The sequence below is a fragment of the Hyla sarda genome, unplaced genomic scaffold, assembly GCF_029499605.1.
Source record: "Hyla sarda isolate aHylSar1 unplaced genomic scaffold, aHylSar1.hap1 scaffold_551, whole genome shotgun sequence".
NCBI classification, from domain to species: Eukaryota; Metazoa; Chordata; class Amphibia; order Anura; family Hylidae; genus Hyla; species Hyla sarda.
Window position 1 is genome coordinate 168,527 of NW_026610563.1, and position 12,373 is coordinate 180,899.

A 12,373-nucleotide genomic window follows, 5' to 3' on the forward strand; every position below is an offset into this window, starting at 1 on the left:
GATTATCTTTCTTTTGTGGGACTCTTCTGATACGTTGTCCCTTCCTTTCCTCTTCCTCTGTATGGTACCTGGGGGAGGAAGCACAGGAAAGTCCTCCGAAGGGCGGGCACCAGCAGCTGGAGGGGGGTTAGGTGCTGCTGGGCCAGGAGAGAAAGGAGGCTGGGTGGGGCGGGGGGCAGGAGAGAGTGCCCGGGCAGGGGAGGACGGGGCAGGGGTGGGCCGGGCAGGGGAGGACGGGGCAGGGGTGGGCCGGGCAGGGGAGGACGGGGCAGGGGTGGGCCGGGGTGGGGTACGGGGGGCAGGGGTGGGGCGGGATGGGGCAGGAGGGGCAGGGGTGGGACGGGATGGGGCAGGAGGGGCAGGGGTGGGACGGGATGGGGCAGGGGTGGGACGGGATGGGGCAGGGGTGGGGCGGGATGGGGCAGGAGATGGGGCGGGAGGGGCAGGGGATGGGGCGGGAGGGGCAGGGGAGGGGCGGGACGGGGCAGGGGTGGTGGCTTTCGCCTTCTTACCCTCCTTGGTCGGCTTGGCCATCCGTGGTGCTGGCTCCGGAGCTGGGGCTGGCTTCGGTGCTCTCGCTGCCACAGATGCCCATGTTCTCTCCCTCTGGGGGCAGTCCTTGTAGCTGTGGGCTGCCAGTCCGCAGAGGTTGCAGGTCTTGCTCTTGGGGCAGTCCTTGGTCGTGTGACCTGTCACACGGCAATACCTGCAGGCATCCTCCGTACAGTCCTTGCCCTCGTGGCCCATCTTGCCACATCTCCTGCAGGTCTGCGGCATGTCCGGGTAGAAGATAAGTCCTGTGGAGTTGCCCAAGGAAAATGTCGTTGGCAGGTGCTGTAGTCCGTCTGGAGAAGCAGGGTTCTTGTTGAGTCTGACGACCACAGACCACTTGCAGGTCCAGTATCCGAGTGAGTTCAGGATGCGGGTGGGCTCCCTCACCACGGTGCAGAAGCGCTTCAGGAAGGTCGAGATGTCCGTGCCTGGGGTGTGTGGGTTCCGCATTGAGACCGTCACCCGCCTCTCCTCTCTTTGAATAAGGCAGTTGCCCACAAAGCGAGAGAAAGGGGATTCGGGACTCGCCGCTTTCACCACCTCCCAGTATCTTCTACAGGTCCCAATGGTGGCAAAGGTGATGTAGAAGATTCCCGAAAAGAAGGTTGCTATTCCCAGGGTGTCAGCCGTGGGGAAGCCTTGATCCGCCAGCATCTTCTTGCAGAACACGTCGTGGGACATGTCCGGCACCCTTCCGTCCACGGGCTTGAGCTTCAAGGCAACAGTCTGCCTCATCCAGGGCTCCAGGGTTGGAGCTTCCAGGTTAGGAATTCTGCCGCCCTTCTGCCTTGCCGTGGTGGAGGTTGAAGCTTGCTGTGGTTGGGGCTGGACCTCCAGGCCTTGCCCTGCAGCCTCCTGGGTGGACTTGCTGGTTGAGGCCATGGCTTCTTCCAGCAGGCTCTTTTCCGCTTCCTTGCTTGCTTGTGGAGAGAGGCTTCGCAAAGTCTTCTTTCCCGGGTGGGAGGAGCTATGCAGATCCGGTCCCGGTGGGAGGAGCTATGCAAATCCTTCTCCAGAGGCAGCGAGTTTCTTCGAAAAGATTCTGCGCCGCCTTCCTCTTCGCCGCTGTTCCGGAATTCACCGCCGATTCCCTTCTTCCAGGTTCTTCGTCGGCTTCTTCCGGAGCTGCAGTCTTCAAGATCTTCTCCTTCTTCAGATGTTCCGAGGCAGGCAGGAGACGATCTTCAGGTGGTATGCTCTAGAGAAATGCGGTTCTAATAAGAACGAAAAGTACTGCAATCGTACTACGCAAAATCTCTACCACAATGCTTGGAGTTCTTCAGACCGTAGCGATCATGGTATCTCCCCTGCCAGGTAAGTATTAAATATTAAACTGATAAGAACAGATTTTTTTTTTTTTTTTTTATCTAAAGCCGAGGAACGTGCTTTCGATTCACCCAAAGTGCAAGAAAAAGTGCAAACGTGTTACACTAAAAAAACGTGCACAAAGGATGCGGTCTATCGCAAGCCCTTCTCCGATAGGAGAGAGGCCCCCCAACAAACCTTACCCTTCGCCTCCGGACCAAATGGTACCTGCGAGGTTCCAGGTTCGATGTCCCTTTTCGCCGAAGCTACTAGGGGACCACAAATGCTCCCGGCATCCCCCTTGGCGTTAGCCAAGGTATCTGCCCGCAGAGCCGATTACGGTAGGTACCCTGCCAAAGCAGGAGTACCCGGGGTGTTTGCAGGGAGGTGCGGAACCTAATGGCCACACACACCTCCCCTAGACCGCCAGGAGGGACACCCAGAAGGGCTACCGCATCCTGACCAATCCTGTGAACACACAACACGCAAAAGGTGACACAGTGAGACAAAAAAGAAATAAATAAGTGAATGTGTGCAGATATACTGCCCGGACATCCGGCCGGATCAATAAAAATTTCTCTGATCCTAGCCAGAAGGCCGGGAATCAAGAGGTGAGTGCCACAAGGTGAAGAGATTATGGTGCCCGTGCTTCAACTCAGTGAGTCTATTCTCCCAGTGAGTTTCGGCACCTCGGGGTCACCACTCCCCGAGGCACAAAAGTACCTCGGCTCTAGACCCTCTCAGCCTCATGGCGAGACCCGGAGGGAACAGGTCACATCGGGGCAGCCGTCGAGCTGATTCCTCAGAACCAGCCCCGGAAAGCCCTGGTACACCTGCATCCTCCATGCAGCACCCATCCCCACCAGCATGAAAACTGATAAGAACAGATACTACACTTGATCTTAGCCAAAAGGCCGAGAAGCGATAACCGTGAAAGGGGCGGGCCCAACAAGGTGCCCTTCATGGGCACTATCACTGCTTGCTGTCAGGGAGGCTGCCAGACAATTTTCCATGCACACTCTGGGCTGGGGGGCAGTCAACCACCAGTACACACAGCAGAACCTAAACCCATACCATTATTGCTAAGCAGCAAGACAGGGGCCCATTGCACTCCCACGGGGCCTTTTTAAATGCAATCCATAACCCGGATTTGCCAGGAACCCTTCTTACTCCTCCTACTTGCATGTGACACTGGGCTTAGGATCTGCATAGGAAACACACACACAAGCACACACCTACCTTTGTTGCCTGCAGATGCCTCCTTGGCTGTCCCCAAACGGTATCAAACCAACACCCACGGGAAGCTGTAAGCATAGAGGACATGCCTGCACCCCATTGGACTTACCTGTGTGGGTTAATCCCGGGTTATTTGACAACCTATGGCGGTGATGGTTCTGCTCAGGCAGAGCAGTGCTGATGCTCCTCATAAAGCTGTCGCTGCTGTGAAGGTTCTAGGTGACATCACAAATCCCTATGGTTACATACACAACAAAGCTGGGTTGTTGTTGTTTACACTCTGCAAGGCCTGTGGAAGTGAGTGACATCATAGCACTGTAGTTCTGAGGGTTCTAGATGGATGCAAAAATCTCCTGTTGCTTCTATGAAGGCCATAATAGACGACATCACCAAACAGCTCCATAGTCACATACACAGCAAAGGAGAGATGTTGTTTACACCTAGTGATGTCAGTGGTATTGAGTGACATCACAGCACAGTGCTAAGGCTCCTGGGCCTGGACACAGCAGCGGCTGCAATATCTCAACGGAGAATACGTTTATATATATGTGTGTGTGTGCGCGTATATATATATATATATATATATATATATATATATATATATATATTTCTCCGCCGAAATCACTTTTAAACCCATTTCCACCTTTTTTTCCCTTCTCTTCCTCTTACTTTTTTTTCACGTTTTTTTACGTTTTTCTCCTTTTCGCCTCTTTTCTGGGCGTATTATTCTTCTTTTTCTTCTTTTTTTTCGTCTAATGCATACCCCATCAGTGCAGCAATGCTTATTCAATACCGCCAGCAGATGGAGACACTGGGGGATAATTTTCTAAGGATTTATACTGATTTTTCCTGTCTGAATTTGTCGCACAGAAAGTTGCAGGCCAAATATGTGTGACATTTCTGCGACTTTAGCTTCTAGAGCATTTTTACAACATTATACATAGGTGCTGAATACATAAAAAGCGACTGTTCAGCGACAGACAAGTCGCATCGGCTGAAAGTAGGCCAGAATGTCAGTCCATGTTGGAGCAGGTTTAGATACAGTCTAAAGTATAGATCTCAAAGTCTGTGCACAGAATTTAGCAAGGGCCTCGCACCTTCTGATGCATCAGGTAGGTGCACAATAGCATAGCCTAACCCTCTGTACTTTGGTCTATATTGATGCGGGACATAGACAGCCAGCTGATGACCAATCCATTAGTGCAATGGATGGCTGGAAGCATTTGTCTTTGCCTTTGCAATGCCACAGAAGCAATGCATGGTCAATGTACAGCAATGACACACCTGTGTGAACAGCCAGGAGACCCCCCCCCCCCCCCCCCCATGTTATGTTACATAGTTACATAGTTAGTACGGTCGAAAAAAGACATATGTCCATCAAGTTCAACCAGGGAATTAAGGGGTAGGGGTGTGGCGCGATATTGGGGAAGGGATGAGATTTTATATTTCTTCATAAGCATTAATCTTATTTTGTCAATTAGGAACATTCAGCACCCACCCGCTATCAAGGCAGCTGCCTATCATGTCATGCCCTACCTGCACAGGTGTGCTGGCTACTCAAATGATCCAATTAAGGAGGCCATTTAGTCAGCAGCAGCAGAAGTCCTGTGCCTGGACGCTCCAACAGCGGCCAGACACAAGCAGAAGCAGAAGCAGCAGAAGCAGCAGCAGCACCACCTTTTGTTTTTTGGCTGCAGCAGCAGCAAGGCCCACAGGGCTGGCTAGCTGGCTAGCCAGCAAGCAGGTAGCAATGAAAGTAGGAATCTTTCTTTTTAACCCTGTAAGGGGGTGGTGCACTGTACCCGAAGATACTGCCATATCGGGTCAATGCATAGGGCGACGGAAGCAAGCTTCGAAATCGGCCCCCGTTCTCAAAAATCCATTTAATATATGGTCCCCAGATAGGGGACGTATCAGATATTAAACTGATAAGAACAGATACTACACTTGATCTTAGCCAAAAGGCCGAGAAGCGATAACCGTGAAAGGGGCGGGCCCAACAAGGTGCCCTTCATGGGCACTATCACTGCTTGCTGTCAGGGAGGCTGCCAGACAATTTTCCATGCACACTCTGGGCTGGGGGGCAGTCAACCACCAGTACACACAGCAGAACCTAAACCCATACCATTATTGCTAAGCAGCAAGACAGGGGCCCATTGCACTCCCACGGGGCCTTTTTAAATGCAATCCATAACCCGGATTTGCCAGGAACCCTTCTTACTCCTCCTACTTGCATGTGACACTGGGCTTAGGATCTGCATAGGAAACACACACACAAGCACACACCTACCTTTGTTGCCTGCAGATGCCTCCTTGGCTGTCCCCAAACGGTATCAAACCAACACCCACGGGAAGCTGTAAGCATAGAGGACATGCCTGCACCCCATTGGACTTACCTGTGTGGGTTAAACCCGGGTTATTTGACAACCTATGGCGGTGATGGTTCTGCTCAGGCAGAGCAGTGCTGATGCTCCTCATAAAGCTGTCGCTGCTGTGAAGGTTCTAGGTGACATCACAAATCCCTATGGTTACATACACAACAAAGCTGGGTTGTTGTTGTTTACACTCTGCAAGGCCTGTGGAAGTGAGTGACATCATAGCACTGTAGTTCTGAGGGTTCTAGATGGATGCAACAATCTCCTGTTGCTTCTATGAAGGCCATAATAGACGACATCACCAAACAGCTCCATAGTCACATACACAGCAAAGGAGAGATGTTGTTTACACCTAGTGATGTCAGTGGTATTGAGTGACATCACAGCACAGTGCTAAGGCTCCTGGGCCTGGACACAGCAGCGGCTGCAATATCTCAACGGAGAATACGTTTATATATATGTGTGTGTGTGCGCGTATATATATATATATATATATATATATATATATTTCTCCGCCGAAATCACTTTTAAACCCATTTCCACCTTTTTTTCCCTTCTCTTCCTCTTACTTTTTTTTCACGTTTTTTTACGTTTTTCTCCTTTTCGCCTCTTTTCTGGGCGTATTATTCTTCTTTTTCTTCTTTTTTTTCGTCTAATGCATACCCCATCAGTGCAGCAATGCTTATTCAATACCGCCAGCAGATGGAGACACTGGGGGATAATTTTCTAAGGATTTATACTGATTTTTCATGTCTGAATTTGTCGCACAGAAAGTTGCAGGCCAAATATGTGTGACATTTCTGCGACTTTAGCTTCTAGAGCATTTTTACAACATTATACATAGGTGCTGAATACATAAAAAGCGACTGTTCAGCGACAGACAAGTCGCATCGGCTGAAAGTAGGCCAGAATGTCAGTCCATGTTGGAGCAGGTTTAGATACAGTCTAAAGTATAGATCTCAAAGTCTGTGCACAGAATTTAGCAAGGGCCTCGCACCTTCTGATGCATCAGGTAGGTGCACAATAGCATAGCCTAACCCTCTGTACTTTGGTCTATATTGATGCGGGACATAGACAGCCAGCTGATGACCAATCCATTAGTGCAATGGATGGCTGGAAGCATTTGTCTTTGCCTTTGCAATACCACAGAAGCAATGCATGGTCAATGTACAGCAATGACACACCTGTGTGAACAGCCAGGAGACCCCCCCCCCCCCCCATGTTATGTTACATAGTTACATAGTTAGTACGGTCGAAAAAAGACATATGTCCATCAAGTTCAACCAGGGAATTAAGGGGTAGGGGTGTGGCGCGATATTGGGGAAGGGATGAGATTTTATATTTCTTCATAAGCATTAATCTTATTTTGTCAATTAGGAACATTCAGCACCCACCCGCTATCAAGGCAGCTGCCTATCATGTCATGACCTACCTGCACAGGTGTGCTGGCTACTCAAATGATCCAATTAAGGAGGCCATTTAGTCAGCAGCAGCAGAAGTCCTGTGCCTGGACGCTCCAACAGCGGCCAGACACAAGCAGAAGCAGAAGCAGCAGAAGCAGCAGCAGCACCACCTTTTGTTTTTTGGCTGCAGCAGCAGCAAGGCCCACAGGGCTGGCTAGCTGGCTAGCCAGCAAGCAGGTAGCAATGAAAGTAGGAATCTTTCTTTTTAACCCTGTAAGGGGGTGGTGCACTGTACCCGAAGATACTGCCATATCGGGTCAATGCATAGGGCGACGGAAGCAAGCTTCGAAATCGGCCCCCGTTCTCAAAAATCCATTTAATATATGGTCCCCAGATAGGGGACGTATCAGATATTAAACTGATAAGAACAGATTTTTTTTTTTTTTTTTTTTATCTAAAGCCGAGGAACGTGCTTTCGATTCACCCAAAGTGCAAGAAAAAGTGCAAACGTGTTACACTAAAAAAACGTGCACAAAGGATGCGGTCTATCGCAAGCCCTTCTCCGATAGGAGAGAGGCCCCCCAACAAACCTTACCCTTCGCCTCCGGACCAAAAGGTACCTGCGAGGTTCCAGGTTCGATGTCCCTTTTCGCCGAAGCTACTAGGAGACCACAAATGCTCCCGGCATCCCCCTTGGCGTTAGCCAAGGTATCTGCCCGCAGAGCCGATTACGGTAGGTACCCTGCGAAGCAGGAGTACCCGGGGTGTTTGCAGGGAGGTGCGGAACCTAATGGCCACACACACCTCCCCTAGACCGCCAGGAGGGACACCCAGAAGGGCTACCGCATCCTGACAAATCCTGTGAACACACAACACGCAAAAAGTGACACAGTGAGACAAAAAATAAATAAATAAGTGAATGTGTGCAGATATACTGCCCGGACATCCGGCCGGATCTATAAAAATTTCTCTGATCCTAGCCAGAAGGCCGGGAATCAAGAGGTGAGTGCCACAAGGTGAAGAGATTATGGTGCCCGTGCTTCAACTCAGTGAGCCTATTCTCCCAGTGAGTTTCGGCACCTCGGGGTCACCACTCCCCGAGGCACAAAAGTACCTCGGCTCTAGACCCTCTCAGCCTCATGGCGAGACCCGGAGGGAACAGGTCACATCGGGGCAGCCGTCGAGCTGATTCCTCAGAACCAGCCCCGGAAAGCCCTGGTACACCTGCATCCTCCATGCAGCACCCATCCCCACCAGCATGAAAACTGATAAGAACAGATACTACACTTGATCTTAGCCAAAAGGCCGAGAAGCGATAACCGTGAAAGGGGCGGGCCCAACAAGGTGCCCTTCATGGGCACTATCACTGCTTGCTGTCAGGGAGGCTGCCAGACAATTTTCCATGCACACTCTGGGCTGGGGGGCAGTCAACCACCAGTACACACAGCAGAACCTAAACCCATACCATTATTGCTAAGCAGCAAGACAGGGGCCCATTGCACTCCCACGGGGCCTTTTTAAATGCAATCCATAACCCGGATTTGCCAGGAACCCTTCTTACTCCTCCTACTTGCATGTGACACTGGGCTTAGGATCTGCATAGGAAACACACACACAAGCACACACCTACCTTTGTTGCCTGCAGATGCCTCCTTGGCTGTCCCCAAACGGTATCAAACCAACACCCACGGGAAGCTGTAAGCATAGAGGACATGCCTGCACCCCATTGGACTTACCTGTGTGGGTTAAACCCGGGTTATTTGACAACCTATGGCGGTGATGGTTCTGCTCAGGCAGAGCAGTGCTGATGCTCCTCATAAAGCTGTCGCTGCTGTGAAGGTTCTAGGTGACATCACAAATCCCTATGGTTACATACACAACAAAGCTGGGTTGTTGTTGTTTACACTCTGCAAGGCCTGTGGAAGTGAGTGACATCATAGCACTGTAGTTCTGAGGGTTCTAGATGGATGCAACAATCTCCTGTTGCTTCTATGAAGGCCATAATAGACGACATCACCAAACAGCTCCATAGTCACATACACAGCAAAGGAGAGATGTTGTTTACACCTAGTGATGTCAGTGGTATTGAGTGACATCACAGCACAGTGCTAAGGCTCCTGGGCCTGGACACAGCAGCGGCTGCAATATCTCAACGGAGAATACGTTTATATATATGTGTGTGTGTGCGCGTATATATATATATATATATATATATATATATATATATATATATATTTCTCCGCCGAAATCACTTTTAAACCCATTTCCACCTTTTTTTCCCTTCTCTTCCTCTTACTTTTTTTTCACGTTTTTTTACGTTTTTCTCCTTTTCGCCTCTTTTCTGGGCGTATTATTCTTCTTTTTCTTCTTTTTTTTCGTCTAATGCATACCCCATCAGTGCAGCAATGCTTATTCAATACCGCCAGCAGATGGAGACACTGGGGGATAATTTTCTAAGGATTTATACTGATTTTTCCTGTCTGAATTTGTCGCACAGAAAGTTGCAGGCCAAATATGTGTGACATTTCTGCGACTTTAGCTTCTAGAGCATTTTTACAACATTATACATAGGTGCTGAATACATAAAAAGCGACTGTTCAGCGACAGACAAGTCGCATCGGCTGAAAGTAGGCCAGAATGTCAGTCCATGTTGGAGCAGGTTTAGATACAGTCTAAAGTATAGATCTCAAAGTCTGTGCACAGAATTTAGCAAGGGCCTCGCACCTTCTGATGCATCAGGTAGGTGCACAATAGCATAGCCTAACCCTCTGTACTTTGGTCTATATTGATGCGGGACATAGACAGCCAGCTGATGACCAATCCATTAGTGCAATGGATGGCTGGAAGCATTTGTCTTTGCCTTTGCAATACCACAGAAGCAATGCATGGTCAATGTACAGCAATGACACACCTGTGTGAACAGCCAGGAGACCCCCCCCCCCCATGTTATGTTACATAGTTACATAGTTAGTACGGTCGAAAAAAGACATATGTCCATCAAGTTCAACCAGGGAATTAAGGGGTAGGGGTGTGGCGCGATATTGGGGAAGGGATGAGATTTTATATTTCTTCATAAGCATTAATCTTATTTTGTCAATTAGGAACATTCAGCACCCACCCGCTATCAAGGCAGCTGCCTATCATGTCATGCCCTACCTGCACAGGTGTGCTGGCTACTCAAATGATCCAATTAAGGAGGCCATTTAGTCAGCAGCAGCAGAAGTCCTGTGCCTGGACGCTCCAACAGCGGCCAGACACAAGCAGAAGCAGAAGCAGCAGAAGCAGCAGCAGCACCACCTTTTGTTTTTTGGCTGCAGCAGCAGCAAGGCCCACAGGGCTGGCTAGCTGGCTAGCCAGCAAGCAGGTAGCAATGAAAGTAGGAATCTTTCTTTTTAACCCTGTAAGGGGGTGGTGCACTGTACCCGAAGATACTGCCATATCGGGTCAATGCATAGGGCGACGGAAGCAAGCTTCGAAATCGGCCCCCGTTCTCAAAAATCCATTTAATATATGGTCCCCAGATAGGGGACGTATCAGATATTAAACTGATAAGAACAGATACTACACTTGATCTTAGCCAAAAGGCCGAGAAGCGATAACCGTGAAAGGGGCGGGCCCAACAAGGTGCCCTTCATGGGCACTATCACTGCTTGCTGTCAGGGAGGCTGCCAGACAATTTTCCATGCACACTCTGGGCTGGGGGGCAGTCAACCACCAGTACACACAGCAGAACCTAAACCCATACCATTATTGCTAAGCAGCAAGACAGGGGCCCATTGCACTCCCACGGGGCCTTTTTAAATGCAATCCATAACCCGGATTTGCCAGGAACCCTTCTTACTCCTCCTACTTGCATGTGACACTGGGCTTAGGATCTGCATAGGAAACACACACACAAGCACACACCTACCTTTGTTGCCTGCAGATGCCTCCTTGGCTGTCCCCAAACGGTATCAAACCAACACCCACGGGAAGCTGTAAGCATAGAGGACATGCCTGCACCCCATTGGACTTACCTGTGTGGGTTAAACCCGGGTTATTTGACAACCTATGGCGGTGATGGTTCTGCTCAGGCAGAGCAGTGCTGATGCTCCTCATAAAGCTGTCGCTGCTGTGAAGGTTCTAGGTGACATCACAAATCCCTATGGTTACATACACAACAAAGCTGGGTTGTTGTTGTTTACACTCTGCAAGGCCTGTGGAAGTGAGTGACATCATAGCACTGTAGTTCTGAGGGTTCTAGATGGATGCAACAATCTCCTGTTGCTTCTATGAAGGCCATAATAGACGACATCACCAAACAGCTCCATAGTCACATACACAGCAAAGGAGAGATGTTGTTTACACCTAGTGATGTCAGTGGTATTGAGTGACATCACAGCACAGTGCTAAGGCTCCTGGGCCTGGACACAGCAGCGGCTGCAATATCTCAACGGAGAATACGTTTATATATATGTGTGTTTGTGCGCGTATATATATATATATATATATATATATATATATATATATATATATTTCTCCGCCGAAATCACTTTTAAACCCATTTCCACCTTTTTTTCCCTTCTCTTCCTCTTACTTTTTTTTCAAGTTTTTTTACGTCTTTCTCCTTTTCGCCTCTTTTCTGGGCGTATTATTCTTCTTTTTCTTCTTTTTTTTCGTCTAATGCATACCCCATCAGTGCAGCAATGCTTATTCAATACCGCCAGCAGATGGAGACACTGGGGGATAATTTTCTAAGGATTTATACTGATTTTTCCTGTCTGAATTTGTCGCACAGAAAGTTGCAGGCCAAATATGTGTGACATTTCTGCGACTTTAGCTTCTAGAGCATTTTTACAACATTATACATAGGTGCTGAATACATAAAAAGCGACTGTTCAGCGACAGACAAGTCGCATCGGCTGAAAGTAGGCCAGAATGTCAGTCCATGTTGGAGCAGGTTTAGATACAGTCTAAAGTATAGATCTCAAAGTCTGTGCACAGAATTTAGCAAGGGCCTCGCACCTTCTGATGCATCAGGTAGGTGCACAATAGCATAGCCTAACCCTCTGTACTTTGGTCTATATTGATGCGGGACATAGACAGCCAGCTGATGACCAATCCATTAGTGCAATGGATGGCTGGAAGCATTTGTCTTTGCCTTTGCAATACCACAGAAGCAATGCATGGTCAATGTACAGCAATGACACACCTGTGTGAACAGCCAGGAGACCCCCCCCCCCCCCCATGTTATGTTACATAGTTACATAGTTAGTACGGTCGAAAAAAGACATATGTCCATCAAGTTCAACCAGGGAATTAAGGGGTAGGGGTGTGGCGCGATATTGGGGAAGCGATGAGATTTTATATTTCTTCATAAGCATTAATCTTATTTTGTCAATTAGGAACATTCAGCACCCACCCGCTATCAAGGCAGCTGCCTATCATGTCATGCCCTACCTGCACAGGTGTGCTGGCTACTCAAATGATCCAATTAAGGAGGCCATTTAGTCAGCAGCAGCA

General features: G+C 49.1%; 3 non-coding genes and 2 pseudogenes across 3 annotated transcripts; all 5 read right to left on the bottom strand.

The window, feature by feature from the left end:
* Positions 1 to 2,623: 2,623 nt before the first annotated feature.
* On the bottom strand, positions 2,624 to 2,783 carry LOC130339716 (U2 spliceosomal RNA; annotated as a pseudogene).
* Positions 2,784 to 4,879: 2,096 nt separating this feature from the next.
* Positions 4,880 to 5,070, bottom strand: LOC130339758 (U2 spliceosomal RNA). Its single transcript, XR_008880050.1, has one exon. It is a non-coding gene; the product is annotated as a U2 spliceosomal RNA (small nuclear RNA).
* Positions 5,071 to 7,150: 2,080 nt separating this feature from the next.
* Positions 7,151 to 7,336, bottom strand: LOC130339707 (U2 spliceosomal RNA). Its single transcript, XR_008880011.1, has one exon. It is a non-coding gene; the product is annotated as a U2 spliceosomal RNA (small nuclear RNA).
* A 692-nt stretch (positions 7,337 to 8,028) lies between these two features.
* On the bottom strand, positions 8,029 to 8,188 carry LOC130339717 (U2 spliceosomal RNA; annotated as a pseudogene).
* A 2,089-nt stretch (positions 8,189 to 10,277) lies between these two features.
* Positions 10,278 to 10,468, bottom strand: LOC130339759 (U2 spliceosomal RNA). Its single transcript, XR_008880051.1, has one exon. It is a non-coding gene; the product is annotated as a U2 spliceosomal RNA (small nuclear RNA).
* Positions 10,469 to 12,373: the final 1,905 nt, after the last annotated feature.